This window comes from Anser cygnoides, chromosome 1, assembly GCF_040182565.1.
Source record: "Anser cygnoides isolate HZ-2024a breed goose chromosome 1, Taihu_goose_T2T_genome, whole genome shotgun sequence".
Lineage (NCBI taxonomy): Eukaryota > Metazoa > Chordata > Aves > Anseriformes > Anatidae > Anser > Anser cygnoides.
Window position 1 is genome coordinate 49,680,253 of NC_089873.1, and position 23,086 is coordinate 49,703,338.

The window sequence follows — 23,086 nt, forward strand, 5'->3', positions numbered from 1 at the left end:
TAAGGAAATGATCTATGTATTGTGTGCCTATCTCCTTGTCTCTTCTGGGAAGGAAATAAGACAGTATGTGAAAAGAAGGGGAAACCAAAAGGACTTGGAAAAAAATATCAAAGTAAGAGTAAATTAATTGCTTGATATAAACTGTATCATTCTATCACTGACATTTTCCAGTTTTTCATGCTTTCCTGTATTACTTTGACCATCAAATAACATCGAGTAATAGCAGCATGTTACTTATAGTTGTTGAGAAACGCTAATAAGTTCAGATAGTATACTTTCTGTTGACATTTACCCATCAGAAAGCAGACAGGAGAATGACATGGTCTGAAAGCACTAACGCATTGTATCAATATTGTATTGTATACTTGGAGTGCACACTGAAAAATCAATCTATTGCTTTAGTGACTGATGCCTGCTTATTTTGCAGTTTTCGCTGTCCTCAAATGTGCTAATTATGTTAGTTATTGCTATGGTGTTTGAACAAGTTTGTGCTGAATGGCTTTGTCGCTTCATAAATCACCATCAAACATAAAAAGGCCCCACTTGTACAAAAAAAATCTGCAACAAAATCCTGCCATAAGTTCAGACAGAAAATGTTTAAGACTGAGAATTTGTCTTGATTCTTCCCACAGTTCCTGTAATGAATGCGGGTCTTAGAAGTGAAAGAATTGGTAATACCCAAATACTGAAGATCTCAACAGTAGAAGGAATTGAAGTCAGAATTGTCACACATAGAATGTCTAAATGTTATATATCAGGTCCCCCAAAATAATTAAAAAAAAAAAGATTCAAAAGAATTAATAAACGCCGTAGGAAGCACAGTTGTGTGTCTGTCTCTGTTGCTTGTGTATTCAGAGTGGGTTCACACTCAGTGAGGATGTAGACTGTCAAGGATATGTGTTGTCACACATTTACATGACCTGAAGACCAAGGACTTTTAAAGACCTACTTGTTATTGCAAGATTCACAGTACAGTTATAAGAGCTAGCAATCTTGGATTCTTTCATTTTATTCACAGCTGAATAATTACTTTGCTCTGTGATGCTGTGTAAGTCATTTCCTGGCCAGCAAAGGATAGAAGGATTGATATTAAATATAGAGTATCCATGAATGGTGATAAATTCAACGTCAGTTTGAGGAATCATACCAAGCAAGTCCAAAAAAAGAGTGGATGAGTCAGAAATTTTGACATCAGAGAAAATAGTTCATTCAGTTTTAACCTAAAACATGGAAAAGTCATCTCTCCTAGTTGGATTTTTGAAATATACAGGTAAATATGTTGCCATTTTATTTCCAGAATGCTGGACTAACAGACTTTAAAAATGGAAACATGAAATAGAATGAACATACAGCATTCAAAGAAAACAAATTGGATCCAATGAAAAAATCTCAGTAAAGATGACAGGAAGAAAGAAAAAGGAATAATGTGCAATTGATTAGAAAATGAAAAGCAAAAAATGTACTGTAATTAAGGTAGCAAGACAGCTACTTGATTTTAATTGCAAATAATTTCTCTGTGTTTAGTAGCTCTTCCAGGGCTGAAATAAATATGGTTATTCTCTAGATTAAGAATGTCACCATTTAAGACAGAATTTTCTATCAAGTGTCTAGAATTTTGCAATCACAACCTTTTAGAAACTAAAGTAGCAGATGTGCTCCAGCAGTCAAGCTTCTTATGAACTGCAATACACTTTCTAGAATAAAGCTGCAAAAAGATTTAAGAGCAGTTGAAAAGTAGAATTTTACTTGAATGTAGGTCAATAATCTCTAAAGGTTTATTTATTTATTTATCTATTTATTTTTTTATTTATTTATATATTTTCTGAGTATGTTATCCTACTCTATTTTTTTTTTGGATGTAGAATTTTGACCTAGTTTTCTAGTGTCTAATTTATTTCTACGATATACTATTTTCACACCAGTGAGGCAGCAACAGTTTTAGCATCATGAAGACTTTTAAAAAAGTTATTTAACGATGATTCTCAAAGCCTGTGATATGCAGTTTATTTTGTTGCTCTTTGCATTGTTATCCTGCAGTACTCAGAGCCTGGATATGAACATGAAAGAGGAGTGGAGAGGAGAGGAGCAGAGAGGAGAGAAAAAAAAATAAAATAAAAAGAAAGCCAATGACAACAAAACCCTCCTACTGCAATCTGTGAGTCACTCATATTATTTTGCTACAGCTTCACTACCCAGAATTACCCTATGGTATTTTGCTGATTTTTTTCTTCATTAGGCTATTGAGAAACCAAATGGGAAATTGAGGATGAGCTTGTTTCTGACAAAAGCTTTCTCTAAACTTCAGTTTGTGTATTTGACAGGGAATGAAGGCTGCAGAATACACAAATTTCACAGCTTTGAAGGAAGTGAAACAATATTAGGAGCAAGGTTTAGTGCTTCAGCTCCTAAGGGAAGAAGAGAGGACACACAGGTCAGTTTTAGATTCCTCTGGCAGTCTGCTTAGGGACTACCCAACACTCTGGGCTTGAAAGATTATAGAACATTGCCCGCTCTCCTCTTCTGTCCTCTGGCTGTTTCCCCAGAAAATCCTTGTTCTGGGAACTGCAAAAGAAGGCAATTTTATTTTATTTAATGGATAATTTCTCTATTGTGTCAGCTCTCCACAGGAGAGATACTTGTGGGCTCAGAAGTCATTTAAGATGCTCATAAATATTTGAAGGAAGCAAACTTAAACTCAGAATATTGCTGTTATCACTACGTAGCTGTGGCTGGAGAGGTGGTCAGAACCAGGTTCAGATGTATGAATAGGGAGACTTGTGAAGTCACAGACAGCTCAGTTTGCATATCTGAAACGCAAGTGGCTGGTGGGGCATGGTGTGAAAATGCCTTTATTACAAGGAACTTAAGCTAAAACTAGGAGGCCACCACTTAACACTTTACTGGTAAACAGCTTTGTTATGAACATTCATAATGATGCTGTGAGGGAACAAGGGTGCATGGGCTCTCTCAGGGACACACTCTCTCTAACACAGATTGTGAAGATCATCACATCAGATTCTCCACCAAACTGCTCTGATGAGCAGTGTCATCCCTGGACAGCTGGCAGGATATGTGAGTACAGCTGAAATATGCTTTTAGATTCTGCTTTTCAGGTCTACCCCCACAAGTATCTGTGACAGTAGGGGCTAATGCCATTGCTGAGGATCACAGATGTCAACATATACCAACAGTGGAAGAAGAGAGTGGGGAAAGCGTGCTTACTTGCCATGTGAGGAACTGGCTAGATCCCTGTGACGTGTGGATACTATGCATATGTTCACTGCAACTGAGGTTCACAGGCCTGAAAACAAGCTGAGGCACACCTTTTCAGCTGCAATAGTCATGAGGATCATAAGCACCTTTATTAATTATGTCAGCACAGTTGGACATTTTGCCTTTGTGAACTCCAGTGATGATAGATAACTGGGGTGTTACCAGACAGTGGTAAGTTGGCAAGTGCTTTGCAAAATTTAATTTACAAAAGCAGAAGGTGCTTAACAACATAGAATGGCTCGGGTTGGAAGGGACATTAAAGACTATCTAGTTCCAACAACCCTGCCATGGGCAGGGATGCCACCCACTAGATCAGGTTCCTCAGGACCTCATCCAGCCTGGCCTCGAACACCTTCAGGGATGGGGCATCCACAGCTTCTCGGGGCAACCTGATCCACTACCTCACCACCCTCTGAGTGAAGAATTTCCTCCTAATGTCTAATTTAAATCTGCTTTCTTTTAGTTTAAAGCCATTCCCCCCTGTCCTGTCATTGTCTGCCTGAGCAAAAAGTGAATCTCTATCTTTTTTATAAGCCCCCTTTAAGTATTGAAAAGCTGCACTGAGGTCACCCTGGAGCCTTCTTTACTTTAGGCTGAACAACCCCAGCTCTGTCAGCATTTCTTCATAGGAGACGTGCTCCAGCCCTCTGATCAACTTCATAGCCTTCCTCTGGACCCACTCTAAAAGATCATAGGTTGATGAACTACTTATTTTTTCCCATGTAGATCGGTCATACTAAATTCCCAAAGGGTGATATTGATTTCTGAAACAAGGTGGGTTCAGAAAAAGAAATATTGCAGTTCTGTATCTCATACCAACTTCTCGAACAAAGTCATGTTAACAGATTTCTGAAACTTTTACCTAGAAAATAGTAGCCCACAGTTGACATGGAGGCCAACAGACAAACCTAGGGTAATAGCAAAGTACAAAGGAGCTGATGTGGATTCCAGGAGTGTCCAACCCCCTTCCCAAGGTTCTGGGGAGTGGCAGGCATGTGGCTGATGCTGTTGATGGAACGGATGCCAATTCTGAGGTTACACCTCTGAAAGGTAACACTGGCCTTGCACAGTGGAGAACACTACCACAATACTCCCATGTGGTGGCCTGCAGAAGGCCAACAGCATTAAGGCTGGATAGTGTTAATATGGCTGGGGATCCATTTGCAATGGGTATCTCTTCCAGAAAATGATGATTAGGACAGCCTTTGAAGAAATTCAGACATGGTAGAGTAGCTTCTCTCTGTTTAATAGTAAATCCACTAGAGTACATTTAAAATGATCGCTAGCTCAGGAACTGATACATGCTATACCTAAGCAGGGCTTGTTGTTAGCTTGCAAGTAAGCATGTTTGACATATTAAAGCACTGGAAAATACATTTCAATGAAGACTTACTGTGATTTTTACTTGTAAAGAGGTCTCCATACTCAAAACCTAATTAAAAGTAGGCTTGATATATCCATCATTACAGAGTCAAAATCTCCCTGTAGCTTTTGAAAACAAATAGCTCTCATTTCAAACAAGTAATGCCATTACAGTTTCTTAAAAGGTAGGGGGACTCAATGTAAACATCAACACTTTTGAAAATTTGTGTACTCATCAAATACCTTCCAAGCCATTACAAATCTTGTACTTCTCTAAAGCATTAGTTTATTCTACAGCTAATGAATCCAAAGAGCATCATGTAGAATTAATGTTGGATGAGACAGAGACAGAAAAGTGCTCTAAGTCCTTTGCCTTATTTGTATAGGACTGATTAGTCCTATGTAGATTTGGGAATTCAATTTTAAAGGATGTTGAATGTTGTCAGATCTTGCCATTAATTGATTTCATATAAGGTTTCTTGTTTCGTTTTCCTTCTTATTGTGGTGACATGAAGTCCAGAAAACTTATCAGCAAGGAGAGGCTTTACATTTTAAAAGGCTGGAAAATTCTCACATTTATAGATCTAAAATTACAGAATTAATAAAGAATTGGGAAATAAATTCCACATGTTCCAGTACTCCTAATTTTTGGCCTGATTCTCATGCTGGTAAAATATGGGAAATTAAGCTTGGCTCTGACAAGAAGCTTGGCTTCTCTCTGTTTCCAGAACATGAACTTTTGGTACAATTTATTTCCACTGATTAGAAACATTTGTTGGAATTATTCACCAAGAGCTACAGTTTAATTCAGAATCACTATAATGTATATACATTCAATAAAATAAACAAATGAACAACTATATAAAACTTTCCAGCTCTGTGAAAGAGTCTTGTGTATCACTGTGCTATACAGTGTCACATCAACCTAACAAATCCTTTTCCTTTCACAATATTTAACATTATATAACCCAGGGTTCATAAAGTGCAATCTAGAGATAATGGAAAAAATACAGGACGCAAAAACTTTCTGGCTGATAATATTGATTCCAGGTGTTCTGGGAGAAAATTAATTCAGTCATATGTTCCAGCTATAACACTGCTTACCCCTTTTGTAGATGCCTGTTGAAACAGCTCTTAATATTCTGCAGACCCCAAACCACAGATCAAAACTAATTACAAAAATTAAGCTAATTGTTTAAGAGCTTGCAGCAGAGTGTAGATTAGAGACATCGGCAGCTGCACAACACCACCTGACTCTTTTCTAGCCCATGTGGAGTTTATAAGAGGAACGAGCCTCAGCAGAGAATTAATAAATTCAATAGTTATGTTTTGGAAATGTGTCTTAAACTTTTCCCAGGCTATTATACTTATACTCTTGGCCCCTAGTTAGGTCATAACTGTGATCTGTTTTTTAAACTTGTACATACCACATGTCAACAGATGCAAAACATTTCCATTTATTTCAATTGATACATTAACCAGAACACTGGTTAGTAGCGCATCTGAATTATTCATCACAAATACTGACCTGTTAATCTGCAGATCTTTAGCAACTCAATTCACATCTGTGCAAGTGTAAAAAAAACAATTTGCCAAGTAGTTCATTTGTGGCCAGATCTGAATTTATGGCATACGTGTGAACTTCTCTTTTTCTCTACATCACTGACCCTTTGCTGTGGTTATTCATCATGCCCAATTTGTCATGTCCTGATATGTGATGTTACCTTTGACTCCCAACTAAGGGACATTCTTTACCTCTGAAAATATCCATACAGATTATGCACAATGAATACCACTCACTGGAAATTAGTTTTTGGATGAAACTGCATTTTTGTTGAATAACAGCAATATTTCAAGGCCACCACACACTGTTAAAAATATTTCCATATTATTTCCTAATATTTCAGAAATTAAATGACTCATTTTTAGAAGACCAAAGGTCTAATCACCTCTGACTATAAAAACAGTGTAGTGCATGAGAACTGCAGTAAAAGCTATCTTGACCTCTGGAGTCAAGACCAGCAATATCAACTTTCTTGAGCCAAACACTGAATATATACTGGACAGGAAAAAGCAACGATTCCCTTGTGTCATCTATAGTGCTGATACAGCAAAGTGCACCTCCCTCAAAGCTCATTCAGAATTACAGCCATGAGTGAAAATACAAATGTGCTAGCCATGAAGCTTACTTGGATTTTCCAGAACTGGTCTGCTTTTGTGCTTAAAGAAGAATTGTTTTTCACATACTGCTTGTAGTTTTTCTTAAAAAGGAAGGATGAGTTTGCTTAAAATTTATAACCACAAAAGCATGATGTTTTTTGATGAATCAGATTTTAGATGTGAAGAAAGTGTATCTAGGTTTTACATGAGCAATCAGTCTTTATGTTCACATTTACCAACACTAGTCTTAAAAAGAATAATTTTAACATTTGATAATATAGCCCTAGCCTTAAAAAGAATAATTGACAATAGCATACCAGATGGTGAATCTGAGTTTCCAGGGTCTTCTGCACAGGTAAAAAGTAAACACAGTTCTGCTGTCATGCTACCAGAAGGATCTAAAAAGCAGTCTGACAGCAGAGCTATTTAGAAGTTCTTGGTTACTTTGTTTCTATATTATTCAAGTACATATTGCCTTGTGAGACATAATTCTAATTAAAATTTCTTTCTATTTTGATTTCATTATGAGACTATTTTAGAGCTACTTCAGAGCTGATTAAGTTGCTTGAAGTTATCAAGCAAATTCCACTGCAGAGGAAACAAAATAAGCTAATTTTTACCTCTGAAAATCTTGTAGTGTTGCTGTCCTATATCTTTCCAGTTTATATTAGAAATCATCTGACTAGATATTTCTGTCTCTTCATCCGGCCTGCCTGAGAACAACCAGCATGCAGTTTGTACACATTATCATGGGAGTGAAACTGTAAGCATCTTGTGAAAATTTCTTCATCCTGTATAATATTCATGTTTAATTTTATGACATTTCTCATAAATGGACTCCAGTTCCATAATTACATAGAATTTCTCTCTCTTATTGGAGTCCCCCCAACCCCCACCCCTCTTTTTTTTTTTTTTTCTGTTAGAGTGTAACTCTAAACCAAGCATGCATATAGTTATAAGGTCTTGTGCAAATAAATGAAAATATATTCAAATGACTGATGTAGTCTTCCACCACAGAAGTCATTGAAGGGTACAAAAACTAGAAATTCATTTTCTTATTTGCATTGTCCCTCCAATTTATTGCAAATACATGGACAGAGTTTGCCTTTTCAGTCCTAATAGGCTACAGGCAGAACCTTTTGAAGATAAACCAGCCATTAGCAGCTGGAAGAACAATGCTAACTGCAATACTGTGTAACAGTTTTTATAGCTTAACTAGAACAAATAGACTGATCCTTCAGTATGGAAATTCTAGCTTTGTCAGTACTCACAGGGCACTGGATTTATTTGTATTAGGTTTAGAAACATACAAAGTGTATCACCTGATATGTTCATGTAACATATCCAAGTTATGATAAAAGGAGCTTCAGTGCACATTTATTAATAGCCAAAGATAGCTAAGGTTTAGGGAAAAAAAAAAGTATATATATGTATTATGTATTTACTGTAAATAAATATATATATATATATATATATATTTTTTTTTTTCCCTGTGTGGGGAATAGGCAAGCCAGAAACCAAAAATTTCATTTCCAGTAAAAGTTGATTCCGAGCATCTACTTCAAAGTTTTGTAAAACTTCAAGGAATACTGAACTGTTCACTGTTAGGATGTCACTGGGAAACTATTACTATCAGAGGAAGGAACTCCCAATGATTCTGAATGAAGGTTTTACTGAGGAATGAATTTTAGTAGAGTTAATCCATGAAATTATTAGTAGATTTTGTGACAGGAAGTTTTTTTTCTGCTAGAATAATGTTACACCAACAACATTGTCTCCACTAATTATTATTAAATCTCCATTAATTATTAAATTGCATACCATACTTATGAATAACTACTAAGTCAATCCTTCAAATCAGATTAGGAGTTAGGAACACAACTATCCCCATTAAATTCAACATCTGAAATAAAAGTGATTCCTCCGGTTTTCCAGTAATTAAACTATGAAATGTTGGAGGAAACAGGAATGCCATCTGACAGAGGAAAGTGGTGCTGGCTTCCTGCAGCAATGAGCCTCATATATGGGAGAGTCCAAGCTGATGGGGTTGACAATGACAGAGTCCTGACTCCTTGTACATTTTCTGAAGAGAGCTGCTATTTCCAGAACTGAAAGTCTGAGAAGTTCAGTGTCTGTAACAGCTGTGTGGAGACCACGCTCTACATGTTTGTACCTACCAACAATCTTATCGGACAAGTAACTGAGTCCCCCATTTTTCAGCAAAAGAAACGCAATGCTAAGGGCTGAAGCAAGGCATGGAGACAGTAACATCCTTCAGACTTTATCTATTTAAAAGTTAGGTCTCTAGTGTACAGAAATTATTTTACCTTTCTACAGCCAGTGGAAAATATGACACCTTGAAAGGGTGCTTAATTTCCTGTAATTCGGACATACTTTAGCAAGCTGAATTGTCCTCCAGAGGTTATTCTTCCTCCATAGACTGCAGAAAGAGCCTCAGTAACTACTTTACACTAGCTGTCTGGCTTTTAAATTGCTAAGGTTAGTGAGCTGAATCCCATTTCAGCTCTGCAGCTTCAGAAGGGAGAACTGACTTGAATGATCGTTTGTTCACTTATTTTGCCAGTGCTGGGCCTGAGCAGATGTTTCTATTGAGCTGTCCACAATGGCTCCAGAACTTCTCTTGGGTGCTCGCTGTTAATTTAAAAGTCAGTCATGCATGAGTAGTTTATGTTGTTCCTCCCGAAAGTCCGTTATCTTTGTACTGAATTTTATTTATTTAAACTAATAAATAAGTATGCCTTCATTTATCTAATTGTCTGTGGAAACACTGTAATGTAATAATCTGAATCTGACTATGACGTTTTTCAAAAAGCTGCGTGTGCTGGTATACGTGGGAAACTTTCTTAATCCAGATTTTCAAGCTGTATATGCAAATAAAAACAGAGATGCAGATTCAGATGATGAAATTAATAGATTCACAATTAAATACTTGGCAGTCTGCCTCAGGAGTTCTGAAGAATAACATCTCCCATCATTAAATAGCATTATTTCAAGTGTATAAACACACCTTGTGTTCATCATCAGACCACAGATAAAGTATTATCAAGAGACATGAAACTTGGCCAGATGGAGCACAAGCCCAAGAGGGAGTTAACAAATAAATTAATTACCATTCAAATTAAAATAATTACAATTCTGGTTGCATACAAATATTGAGCTGTCAGATCTAAGCTTTGTTTGGAAAGACAGCATTTGCCCGTATTGATGGATGGAAGAAGCAGAGTAACTATTGACTAGAAATCTCAAAGTCTATTAAGCACATGCATCTCTGGATTCAACCCTTTGTTCATTGACACATCTGAGTGACATCTGTTTAATGGCTTGGTCTTGATAATATATTTAGTGTAATCTCTACTACAATGTGATTAACTGTACTGGAAATGCAGATGAAAAGGTGTATTCAGTGATTTGCAAAGGGTCACAGATGGGGAGCATTACCTTCAATATTTGTAGTTATCTAGGCACAGGAAGAGAGAATCCATACTCAGTGACAGACTATCAGAGCTTTTCATTATTAAATGTAATGACCATACATAATAGATTTCAAAATAAAAACTAATCTTCTCATCATGCAACCAAGAGACAATAACAACCCCTAATAATTAAGGAAGGGGAACAATAACTTATTATACAATGATTAATATGAATGGTTGGAAGATGTGATTACCAGGAAAGAGCTCTCACTTAGGTTCAGCCAATAATAGAGGTCAGACGTGTACTGGTAACCTGTTCTTGCAAAGAGATGCATACATATAAATACTTAAATGCACATGCACACAGACACGTGCACAATCCTAATGTGATCCATTGTGAATGGCATAATTGAAATCAATGGACCCACTCACAAGGTCTATGACTTATTTACTCTGAGGCTTCTCTAAAATTATCTGGTAGCAGGATTGGTCTGGATCGAGTACATTTCCATTCATTACAACGATGTAAAACTCCTCAGTTTAACTAAGAATAAGGCCCAGTGTACATTAAGTTAAAAACATACATAAATCTTCGTACAATCAGGGCTTAAGGGCATTATGCAAAAGGTGCTCCTTTCAAGAGCTCCTTTCAGATGAAATCATTTGATATAAACAGTTAGCATAATAATAATATTGCTAAACAAACATGAATAAACTGAAAATGTATATTTAAGAGAATGTACTTTGAAAAAGCTCATTATTTGCTAATTATTATTTCTGCTGTGTTTTTTCTTGCTTCACTTCTTTGTATGTACATGTTGGGTCATTTACTCCAATGAAAAAGAAAGCCTGTTAGTTTCTTTGCTTTAAATTACTGATCAGTAATTTCACAGACCAGGAAAACTTCCTCTTCCCTCATTTTCTCTCCAACAAGATGCATCTTCTGAGCAGCAGAATAGAAATGATATTTAGTTATCATTGAATTTTTCCCATGCACCTGTCCAAGCACAGGACTGCTGATGAGTCTGTCCATTCTTGCAGAACTGCTACACAAAGAGGACATGGTCTGTGCTCTGCAACAGCAACTGCATACTTCATAGTCCTTTCCATGTCCATACTGTTACCCATGCATGAGCTATCAACAGCTACTACCCGTGAATGAGTAATTTACCATATTCACAAAAGTATCTTTTTCTGCTTATACTGTTTGGCCTCTCTTGTGGAAATATTATTAAGATGGTTTGCTGTTCTTGGGCTGGAAGTAGTGGAGGCTTGGAAAATGATCACATCTACTCCCATATGGAGAACATACATGAATAAATATATCTGCCAAAGGCATAGATTGAATCCACTTGTCTTCTGTCATTCATCAGTTATTAATCAAGAACAGACTGGTCTTAATTTGGCTTAGTAGACAGTGGTTTAGGTTACTGTCATTTTCTCATTCTCCTCACTGTTCTCTTATAAAAAAGCACCAGATAAAGCAAAAATTACAATGCTGTACCTATACTGATAGAACTTAATAATGCAGCAGCTCTTCCCAACCTGGACAGGATTTCAGTGTTATTGAGGTGTGTGAACATGATTATGTGTGTGTTTATATGCTTATCACTATAAGATATTCTTATACCTGGAGGAGAATAAACTACCTGAGTAAGCACATTTACGATACTGAACTTATGTCCATCCTAGTCAAGCTGGGTTAATAAAAATACCAGTATGCCAGCATACAGAGAAATAAAACTTATAGGGTAAAAGTGTGTCAGATTAATAAATTGGCATAAATAATTTTGTATATGCCATAGCTGTTACAACTGAAAAAGAATATACATCAGCTTAAACCACCTCTGCTGAATTTTAGCTGATCACATTTCACTTCACAAAGGGGAATGGTTAAGCGTATACACATGGCCAGTTACCACAGCTCATATGAAAAATGGAAACTGGATATGCTATGACAGCTAGGTTGTTCAAAAAGTTCACTTGCAAATCTGTATCCTTCATTAAAATGACACAGGGACTGTTAATGCCAGATTTTTGTCTCCAGCTGTTCCAGCTGTAAAGAAAATGTCAGTGTACTTTCTAGCTACCCAATATGTGTTTCTTTTCAAGTTTTTAGTTTACAAGAATTAACATTTCCAAAAGCTGTATATATCATTGCCAGAGGCTGAAAGCTCAGATGCTTAGTGATAGCAATTTAAATACCTTGTTTATTAATTTTGATCACAGTGGAAGAGCAAGTATCATATTTGGAAGACCAGCACAAGGGTAAGTTACTGTTCATTTTGTTGCCTTAACTAGGTATTCTCCAGGGAACTGAGTTCCACAGTAACGATAACGTCAAACCCAGATGGACATATGAGCAAGAATGAAGAAAGTTGAGATCCTTGAGTACAAATAGCCAGATTTAAAATACTGAGTTACACATACAGATCCTAAAAAAAAAAAGGCATGGATCACATTCAGTGCATTTATTGAGTCTACCACAAGTAATGTTACAAAAAGAGTATTAAGGTCTTGGAGTATCTGACATAAGAGAGTTGGGAATGTTCAGCCTGGAGAAGAGATGACTTTGGGGGATCTTATCAATGTATATAAATACTTGATGGGAGGGAGCAAAGAAGATGGAGTGAAATTGTGCTCAGTGGTGCTCAGTGAGAGGACAAGAGGCAATGGGCACAATGGAAATACAAGGAAACTCACACAGGGGAAAGATCAGTGTGAGGGTAGTTAAACACTGGACTGGGTTGCCTTAAGACGGTTGTGGTATTTCCATCCTTAGAGATATTCAAAACCAACTAGACATAGTCCCAGGCAACCTGCTTTAGCTGACCCTGCTTTGAGCAGGGAGGGGGACTAGAAGATCTCCAGAAATATGTGCCAACCTCAACCAGTTTCTGATTCTAAGATTCCATATTGACAAATTTAAAGCAAGAGTTAATTTGTTTCTGGAACCAGGAAGAACACTATTCTTCCCATACTGTAGCCTTCTCCTACTTTGAAACTTTATATCAATGCTGTTGTTTGATCAGACTCTGATCTTTTCCCTGTATTCCCCCACTGATTTCAAAGGGCATTAATCCATGCTCTAAAGAACATATTAAGGTGCCATATATACCCCAGGTATATTTGAGGAAATCACTGGGAGTAAGATACTTAGTCCACCTGTGTATTTTTTGTGAATTCAGCTATAGTCCTATACATTTTTAAAACCTTTTTTTTTTTTGATACTTATAGGTAGTTCTGATAATTTCCTGACCCAAGTCTAAGGAGTGTTCTTCTGTGGTTGTGACTTCACCCCCATTGTGGATCTGCAGCTTTAGTCATAGAATTTATTTCACTTACTACTTTAACATTTTCTATGTTATCTGCTGTGGCCAAAGTTATCATTTTAAAGACAAGTGTTTTACAGGCTAACTGTATTACATTGACTTCTGTTTTCCCTCTTTACTTCTTCTCTCATCTCCATCTAGAATTTCATAGAGTTCCCATTTTCCTATCAAAGTAGAATGTCTTTAATAACCACATGACCCCTTCAATCATGAAAGATGCATCTGTACCAAAGCATACAGAACTCGTAGCTGGACTTCAGCAATAAAAACTCAAGATATATTATAGCAGAATTTGGTTTTGATTCTGAGAGAAAACAGTTCAGAAAAAGATTCTGAAGATCTTTGTATTATTTAAGCATAAGTTCAGTAATTGTGAAAAAATCAATACCATGACACCTGATTAAGGAGAAAATTTATGGCTTTTTCATAGATGATATGGAGAATGTAGGAAAATGTACATATATAGACTTAATATAAGTATACATATATACTTTCTTCATACACACACACATACACATACACACACCTTCATTCAATTCAAATCACTATACAGTTCATTGATTTTAGTAAATGTAGTCACCATTTCCTTGCAACAAAAACACCTCTGCATGACTGATTAGGAGGCAATATTGGATACCACAGAATTCTCTTTACTGTACCGCAGGTGTTAATGCACTTAGAAGTGCTATGCTTCCATGATTAAATTTGCCCTCAGGAAGAAAGGAAGTATTTGTTCTTCATTAGCATTTTTGCTAGATGGGATCCCACAATCCAGTCTCAGGAACAAATGAGGCATTTTCACTCATCACTGCAGATGCAGTATATTTGTGAAATGGGCTTTAAGAAATGTAAATTGAGCAAAAGCTAGGAAAAAACATGCAGACAGGAAAAACCCCAAACCGATAAGAGCGCCTCTCCTCTTTGGCAGCATGCTCTCCAGGAAAACTTCACAGTTCAGGGCTTGAAGCAACCACCCTGACTGCACTTGGCTGGCAGCAAGTGCAAATCTCTGCAGTCAAATGTTTGTGAGCTTTTAGTAACCTATATGAAGCAAACTACTGCTTTGTGTTTTGGTGGCCCTCTGTTCCCATCATAGATTCGCCCCACTAACATTACTTGTAATCTTTACAGAGAGGAAAATTTACAGTGGGATAAAAACTGACCATCTCCTTTAAGCCCCAGGGTGGTTTTCCAGATCACATTATGAGGGTAGTGTGGTGAATTTTTTATAGCACAGTATGTCTTCAGACATAATACATTCAGGCTGAAAAGCTGTTAATCCATCCACTGTCATGAGCAATGTGTTTGTTTAATTATGTTCCCAGGCAAATAAAGATCTCAGTTGGCTGAGTCCTCATTTTTCCCTTTCCCTCCCTCTCCCCAACATTTATTGATGATGGAAGGGCCCTTAAATGTGGTTAGGTATCTTCTTCAAAGAGCTGTTTACTGTAAAAAATAGCAGGCTTCATCATGTCACTCAGAATACTAAGGCAAAGACTGTGTGGAATCAAGGACAGCAGGAGTCAGAAAATACAATTATACAGGGAATTTTAAGATTATTGTGTATGCCTTGCTTCTCCTCAGAAAATTCCAGAATAATATGAAGTTCAAATATAAATATTGATTAAGGATTATTGAAGAATTTATTTTCCATGAAAAAGCACTCTTCTTTATTTATGTAGGAAACGATATACTGTGGTATGCTGTGGAGTATATATAGGGTGGAGTATAAAGGAGCTAAAAGAAAAAAAAAAAACAAAAAAGGAAAAAAATAACTTTTTTTGGTGATATCGGAACAGCTCTTTGCAAAAATTTACCGTAGATGATTCTGTTAGAACTGATGTATTCATTCAAAATATTTCAATTTCCATGAAAATCTATTTTCTGATAGAGTACATTTTCCTCATTTTTTAATCATCTCTTTTCAGTAATTTGTTAAACCTGAAAGCATAATGCTCAATCCTTCCTTTATTGATGTAAATGCTCAAGTCCTAGACACATTTCATTTGGCTAAACTTAGAGATACTTACAATCTTTCTTAGCACATTTTGTACATGCATTGTCAGAAAGCTAATGAAATTAGTATTTTTTTTAAACCCTTTACTAAAGAATTTGCATTTAATGAAAGCCCCCTACAGTAGCTTTAAACACTTCATTTTCTTTCTTAGTTTTATGTGTCTCACATAGGTAATTTCTAAATTCCTTAAGAAACCTCACAGATTCAAACTACTGTTTCTGTTTGCCTGCCGTAGATATATATTATCAGATGGAAATTTAACAGTGTTGCTAAATATTTCCTTTTATCGCACTGTCATGAAATATTGATAATATGCCCTGAAGATACTACACCTTGTTTCTATGCATTTTTTTTCTTCTATGAAGCTGTCAAAGTTATTTTTTTCTTACTTTATTTTCTCACTAGTAATATCCTGGGCCTGCTGTTTATTTTTCATACACGCGTGCTGTTTTCTTTCATTAGGCGTATTTTGGCCATCATGTAGGGGTCATTCCATGGCCCACTAATAAGGGAGGAAAAGCCATGTGTAGAAGTTCTTGCTTCATTTGCTTCCTTCATCTGATCTCCATGATCCCCTCACCACTTCATGGTTCATTTGTCACTGACTGAGAAGTACCTGCAGCACTGTGGGGTCACACTGAAATGAAGGATTATTTTTGGGGGGGGTCTCTTCTTTTAGCTATTCTGTGACATGCAGCATGGCCCCATAGCATGGAGCAGGGGAGGGAAAGAAGGGAGAGGAATCAGGACCTTTTGAAGAAGTATCATGGTCAAGTGAGAAAAGAGAAAGAGAAGCAGGTAACCAAGGGAGAAATCAGAGCCCTCTTGAAGTTATCATGAGATTCCCTGTTAGCTTCAGGAGGGTAGAGACTTCACACTGGGCTTTGCTTCTTGCTCTAAAATAGAACTTAATTGTTGGCTGTTGAGTCTTCATTTACAACTTTTCCAAATAATTCCGTATGTGCTTTCAGCAATTTGAAGAGAGAGTAAGCATGTGGATACAAATTCTCAGCCACCCCTGAGATCTGTCTAACACAGCTGAGGTGGCTGGCTTTTTGCCACCTTTTTTGTTCATTCTATCTCCAGGCTAATACGTCTGTGAAATGCCTGTCTGCCTTTTCTCAGACAAAAAATATTTTACCCAATACAAGGTGACTCTAGGTTGGACCTCATTATAATGGATAAAATATGAATTAAACACTGGACCAAAAGTGAGTGGTTGCTTAGGGACTGGTAATCACATATTGCAGAAGAAGAAAGTAACAGGCCCTTCAGAAAGGGAAAGTTTTTTTTTTGTTTGTTTGTTTGTTTTTTAAACTCTGGAGATTGATGCTAGGCAAAATCAAAACAGAAATTAGGTGCAAATAACTAACAAGTTCATACATCTAACATCCTGTATTGTAAATTTTTACCTACCCTAAGTCCTCCACACTTAGGAAACATTTGTAAATAGAAAACTATGAACAAATGATATGGATTCATTAGAACTGAAAACTTTAATATCACGAATTTCAATTTAGAAGACTTCAGAACAAAAAAAAAAAAACAACACGGAAAACAAAAACTAAAACAACAATTAAAAAAAACTTTTTCACAAAGCTAACTTTGTGACAAAATAGTCTGAAATGGCATGCCAAAATCTGTTTGCCTGTCAGCCCTGCTGCTATATAACTTACAAATATGCTATTAGCATTCTAGCACCTCATCCTAGCACTTACTTTCATACAAAATTAGCCCTGCATACAATATATGCACACATGTCTTTTTGTGACATAGCAACACTGTTTTAAAAACTGGAATTCATAGTAACCCAATAAAAATGAGGGCTGTAAATTAACTGGGCATAATGCAGTCTTTGCAGTTCTCCAGAGTTCTTGAATAAATGCAAAAATAAATGAGGAAGAAATGTAAGTGGAAAGAAACAGCCTTTTCTTCATCTTTTCTAATTGAAAATTGTGACTGGCATTAGTGGGCTGGAATATGGAACACACATCAAGAAAGGTCAACAAATGAGTCCAATACATGGAAAAAGTGCCTTACTGGAGAAGCTGAAGGACACCATCAGTTTTAGATGTACACGGTTTACATTTTTACCCATTCTATACTCCTTTCTAGCAGTTCAGTGACACAACTCCATCACATTGACCGACAAGGATCTCACCAGTTCAAGTTCCAAATTAGGAGATATAAGGGAAAAATTTAGTACTTAATACCTATCCTGTTCACATAGCTGGCAGCAAACCCATATTTGTAAAAGGAATAATATCGAACAGAAAATGTACATCTCATTCTGCAACACTAAAAGTCTGCAAAAGCAGTATTTTAATGGTTTGGAAAATGTTACCAATGTACAAAGAAGCAAATTAAAAAGAAGTCTTACAAAATGTACCTGAATTACGGTGACAATTCACATTCATCCAGTGCTGTTTTGTCTAACAATTCACAATAATTGTATTTTAGACTATTTTGTGCTTAGCCTCAGGGGAATTCTCTGCTGACTTTTACAATACAAAATGAATGTATTTACTTAGACGGCAAGTCCTCCAGAGGCAAGAACTGTCTCTTATCATGTGTCTTTTACCAGGTCTGGCAGAGTGGATTTTATCTCGATGGTGTTGTAATACAAACAAGTAACATATATGAAAGCCAGAAGGTGCACTGTAATCGCCCTCTTTGATCTCCAAAACAAAATGACAGAAGATTAGGAGAATCCAAGTTTTCTTGCTTAGGAAGTAAGTGTGAAATATACAGTGTAAGGATTTTAATGGCTTTCTACATGACAAACAGAGACATTCATCACTAACGAGGAGAATATGAATCCTTTCACATTCACTTCATAACCCCTTGCCACTCACTAATAATAACAATAATGAATAACACCAGAAGCAAGAGAAGTATATTTGATTTCCTTTCATTTCTTTATTCTCAGAAACTCAGCAGCAGTTCTTTATGAAATTTAATGGTTACATTAAACTATGTTTTAAATAATGTTCAAGTTAAATCTGAAATCTGTGACATCTGAGAGCTTGTACTCAACAGTGATAAAATGGAAGAAGGTACAACAGAGGGATTTAAGAAGAAAAAGGTCTTTCAGCATGGCCAAGGCCTTGCACTATTTAATAAAGCAAACCTTGTAAATAAACTTTTCTTCATTTTTCAGTACACCACTTTGGTCTGGTCTATTTTATTACTTTCAGCGTTTAAGTCCTTGAGGATTCCCTGCTTCGCATTAGCGAGGAGACCTACAGTTACTGAAGCGAAGTGAAGGGTTTTGAGCAGAGGATCAACACTTGTTTTGTGGCTTTCATTGGAGTTTCTCTTCAGCCATCTGAAGAGAATGCCTAATACAAAACTGCCACCAGAATCAGCAGTATGTATATATAGCCATATATACAGCAATATATAACATATATATATGTAGATAGCAGTATATAGCAGTAACCTACAAATCACACGTCAAAAGTATGTTTTCCTTGTAACAGAAATAACTCTTTTTGACTAAGAAACAGGCACAGCTACTCTGCTTTCAAGTGTTCGTCCTCTTGAATGCCTCTTGAGTGCTATTTCCTGTCCTTCTCATCTTCTGTTTGCCATCTGTGTGTTTAGGCTAGTCTGTAAGAGCCTCATCCTATGGCCAGCTGAAAATGGCAGGATTGTGTCCCTCTCTGCCTGTCCATTGCTTTAAAGGCAAATCTTTCTTAACCCCACAGGAATCACCTCCTGATTTTCAAAAGAATGAAATGTTCCACGGTTCCTGTACAGCCCAACTCAGTGTCTGCAACATCTTTTTTTCCTGACATATCTTTCAAATTCTTTTAAAAACATTTCACCAGTCCCTGATCTTTAAGTAAAACTTCACTGACATTAAAGGAACGACCTAGACTTACAGTGGTTGAGATTCATTCCTCTTTATATTACAGAGACTGTTTACATTTGCAAGTAGTACAGTTCAAGGCAGAGTAGAAGCATAGATCGTGGCCTAGAAACAGTGATTCAGAGGAGCAAATGCCCTTACTGCATGTGATAAAAGATTTTAATTTGGTTCAGTTTTTCCCATAGACTGAATACCCATTAACAGTTGACATAAAGTAGGGGTGCTGCTGGAGGGTATTTTTTAATTTAGTTTCATCTTAAAGGATTCTGGTTCAGGTGCTCCAAGACTACAGTAAGACTCAGACCAAAGCATAATTAGGTGAAATGACTGGGAAATCTGTTTCAAAAGCACAGTCCTGATGTGAACAAAAATGATAAAGTAGACTTACTCATTATTGACCCTTTTGATAGTATACTTACATGAATCAACATAGTAAATCTTGAGTGTTCCTTCAGAGAACGTAAATTGACTTTAACTTTGAGACACATTCCCTCAAGAGACTACACCAAGAATTTATATTATTATAATCTTGAATATTCTGCAGAAGACTGAGTAAAACCAGCAGAAGGACAGCCCTACCAAGGCACAAGGAGGTGCTGAGCCATTCATAAGCCAGCATCAGGTCTAGATATGGGCATTTCTCTACACCTGACTATCTTCACAATATGAAAAGCAGAGGTCCCAGCAAGCTCAGGCACATCCAGAGTTAGGTAGCAGCTATGATGTTTATTTTCAAGGTTATGATTTTTTTGTTTTGTTTTGTTTTTGTTTTTCTGTAGTATTTTTGTTTGGGGTACTGAAAGTCTTTATTAGAGCTGGCCTGACTTGCCAAGGTTGTGGAGAGTCAGTTTACAGTAAAACTGGATTTTCTCAGCGTAGAGGATGTGGTCGTGGATAAGCAGGAAGGAATCTATAAAACAGCAGTGATGAATCAGGTTATTTGCTTTCCACATCCCACCATGATAATATTGACTTCTTCTTGATTGCAAACAGTGGGTGATTGGTGTTCATCATTTCCCCTACTGGTCTTGTTTGTCAGTGGAATAATATAGGAGAAATACAATAAGAAACAACGAGGTGAACAGAAGCAGATTAGCTAGGAGGGAAAGAAGGAGGGTCTGTGGGTGGCCAGCTGCCACAGCTTGGGGTGGGAGTCACTGCAGGTTAGGTGATGCCATGGCAGATCTGCTGTTGTGCACTGCCATCACCAAGCCCTGGTGAACAAGCTGGTTTTGTTTGAAGTCACAGGTGACAGACAGAGTTTGACCCAATCAGTGTAATCATTTTGTGTTTGCACAGGTCAGGAATCATCCTTGTCCAGCCTATGCCTATGTTAAACTGGATTTCTGTGTGACAAGCCAATGTCTGTTTTATTAAGGAAAAAAATTGCCAGCTTGTTCAGGCTTGTGCTGGTATTTGGTGCTGAAAAGAGCTTTTAGTGATATCTGTGGGAAACTTCAAATAACAGCTTTAAAATTTGTCTGACAATGAGCCTAAAGAAAATACCTTGGCATTAAAAGATATTTTCCTTTCAAACTAATCACATGTTAACGATATATATTATAATAAGTAATATCCCTTCTTCATTCAATAAAATGTAGTTTCTGTATTTTGAACATTTGAATTCAGACTCAAGTCACCATGGGTAAATACTATTTTTTTTTAAATTTTATTATTATTGCTTTTCAGTTAGAAGCTCCTCTTACCAGGCCCTTCTGAAAAATCTGATTTGAGCTCTCCTACTCTTACACATATCCAGATTTTCTCCTTGTCCATCCTTCCTTCCTGGTCCATTCCCGTGCTGTGTTCCGGTTGTGTTTTCTCTGACTGAGATTAACTCTGGACTCTTGGAAGTGATGTGTAGTGGTCAGGTGTTGTGACAACAACGGGAGCACTGCTAAACATAACTTTTTTTTTTTTTTTTTTGTCTAATCTGACACGTCATGCTATGTTTACTAAGATTGCAGAGAATGGGATTTGAGGATTTAGATGGTTCTGTCAAGTCCTCTGTTCCCATATTCATACAAAAGCAAGCAATACAATTACAGATCTTGATCAAACAATTCATTTAGCTGCAAAACCTTAAGTAGGCATATTGCCATCAATGACATGAATTAATGTGAGGCACATGTTTAGCAAGGGCACACACAGGTAAAGGCAATATAAAATGAGGCTTTTCATAAGGTAGACATACTCATGTAATTGTTGATATTCTATGTCTTAAGAATTATTCACCAGAATATTTATATTGGGGATCCTAATTTTTCCTGGAATATTTCCTAGATCTCAGTAAATTAAGAGCACACACAAGAAACCTGTGGAATTTAGATCATCTCATACTAAACCTAAGGGGCAACAGTAAGATTTTATTTGTAGCACAATCTGGATAAAGTAAATTTCCCTCCCTCTGTAAATTCCCAGAGACTCAAAAGGGTGATTGCATCTGTTTTACCAGCCCATTAATGTCTTCAAGTGATGAGTATAAATACAGGGCACAAAAAAGGAAGGAAGGCCACCAACAACAGGATAAAAAACAATTCAGAATACTGCTTTCATTTATTTTGAAGATTTCCTGCAAGAGCTTCACATCACTCCAGCCTCTTCACATCTTGTAAAAGGGATGAGGCAGCAGGAGGTGTTACGTAGGCTTCACTTAAACTCATTAAGAAGCTAGTTATTTTTTACTAGAGTGAAGTGTTAATTTAATGAGGACCAGGAAGAAACTTAAGCTTTCTACCAAAAAAAGAAATATATTAAAAAAAAAAATAATGAAGAGTTCTTGTATAATAACATCTTACTGGGAAAAGCACTCAAAACACTGTCTTTGGCGGTGGATTTGTGGCACACATCTCCACACAGAGCCCTAGTTAAAGCTCACATAGGTCCTTTGTGTATATCTGCAGCTAAATTTCTGTCTGTGACAGTGGTAGTCAGCTTTCCTGATCTAAGAGCTGTGTACTTCGTATGTCTTCGTATGTCTTCGTATACTAAAAGCCACAAGACAGTCACCTAAATCCTTGAAGAGCTAGGAAGGAATGCTTGGGAAAGGGTACACAAGTGAGAGGTGACAATTACTGTAAGTGACCCAACACTCCATGGCAGATTAGAAGTGGGTTAGGCAGGAAGCTAGGACAACACTGGTAAGGATATAAACTCAAAAGTTGTAGACACAGATTTTATTTGTCTGTGAGGCCCAGGTCAGAAACAAAGCATATCCCTAGTACAGGAACTGTACCTGAACTGCCTATGAGATACATGTACTCACACACACAGTACCTGACCTGGCCATGTTTTTATTGAATGCACATATTAATTAGGTAACATGGCATAGAAATGGTATTTCATAGTGACCTTAAGCACTGATATCTGTACTCTTCTCTATAAAATAGCTGTAAACATGTTTCAGTTTTTTCTTATATGTCTCAAAGTTGTGTAGCATTACATGGAACCAAGTGCTGTTAAAGTCTGAGACCTGAGACCAATCCCCATCCACTCAATGTCTTCCTCTTCTCCTGAACAGTAATTGGAGAAGTGAGAGGTGATGCATTAAACCTTGTAAATACTTTTGGTTACTTTATCCTTTCCTTTTGACATTATATCTTAAATTTGTAATTTTTATTCATGTACATAAATT

The 23,086-nt window shown here is 36.8% G+C and overlaps 1 long non-coding RNA gene across 1 annotated transcript; it reads left to right on the forward strand.

The window, feature by feature from the left end:
- The first annotated feature begins 2,740 nt into the window (after positions 1–2,740).
- LOC136790561 (uncharacterized) lies at positions 2,741–13,844 on the forward strand. Its single transcript, XR_010830708.1, has 3 exons — positions 2,741–2,903; positions 2,994–3,072; positions 13,467–13,844. It is a non-coding gene; the product is annotated as an uncharacterized lncRNA (long non-coding RNA).
- Positions 13,845–23,086: the final 9,242 nt, after the last annotated feature.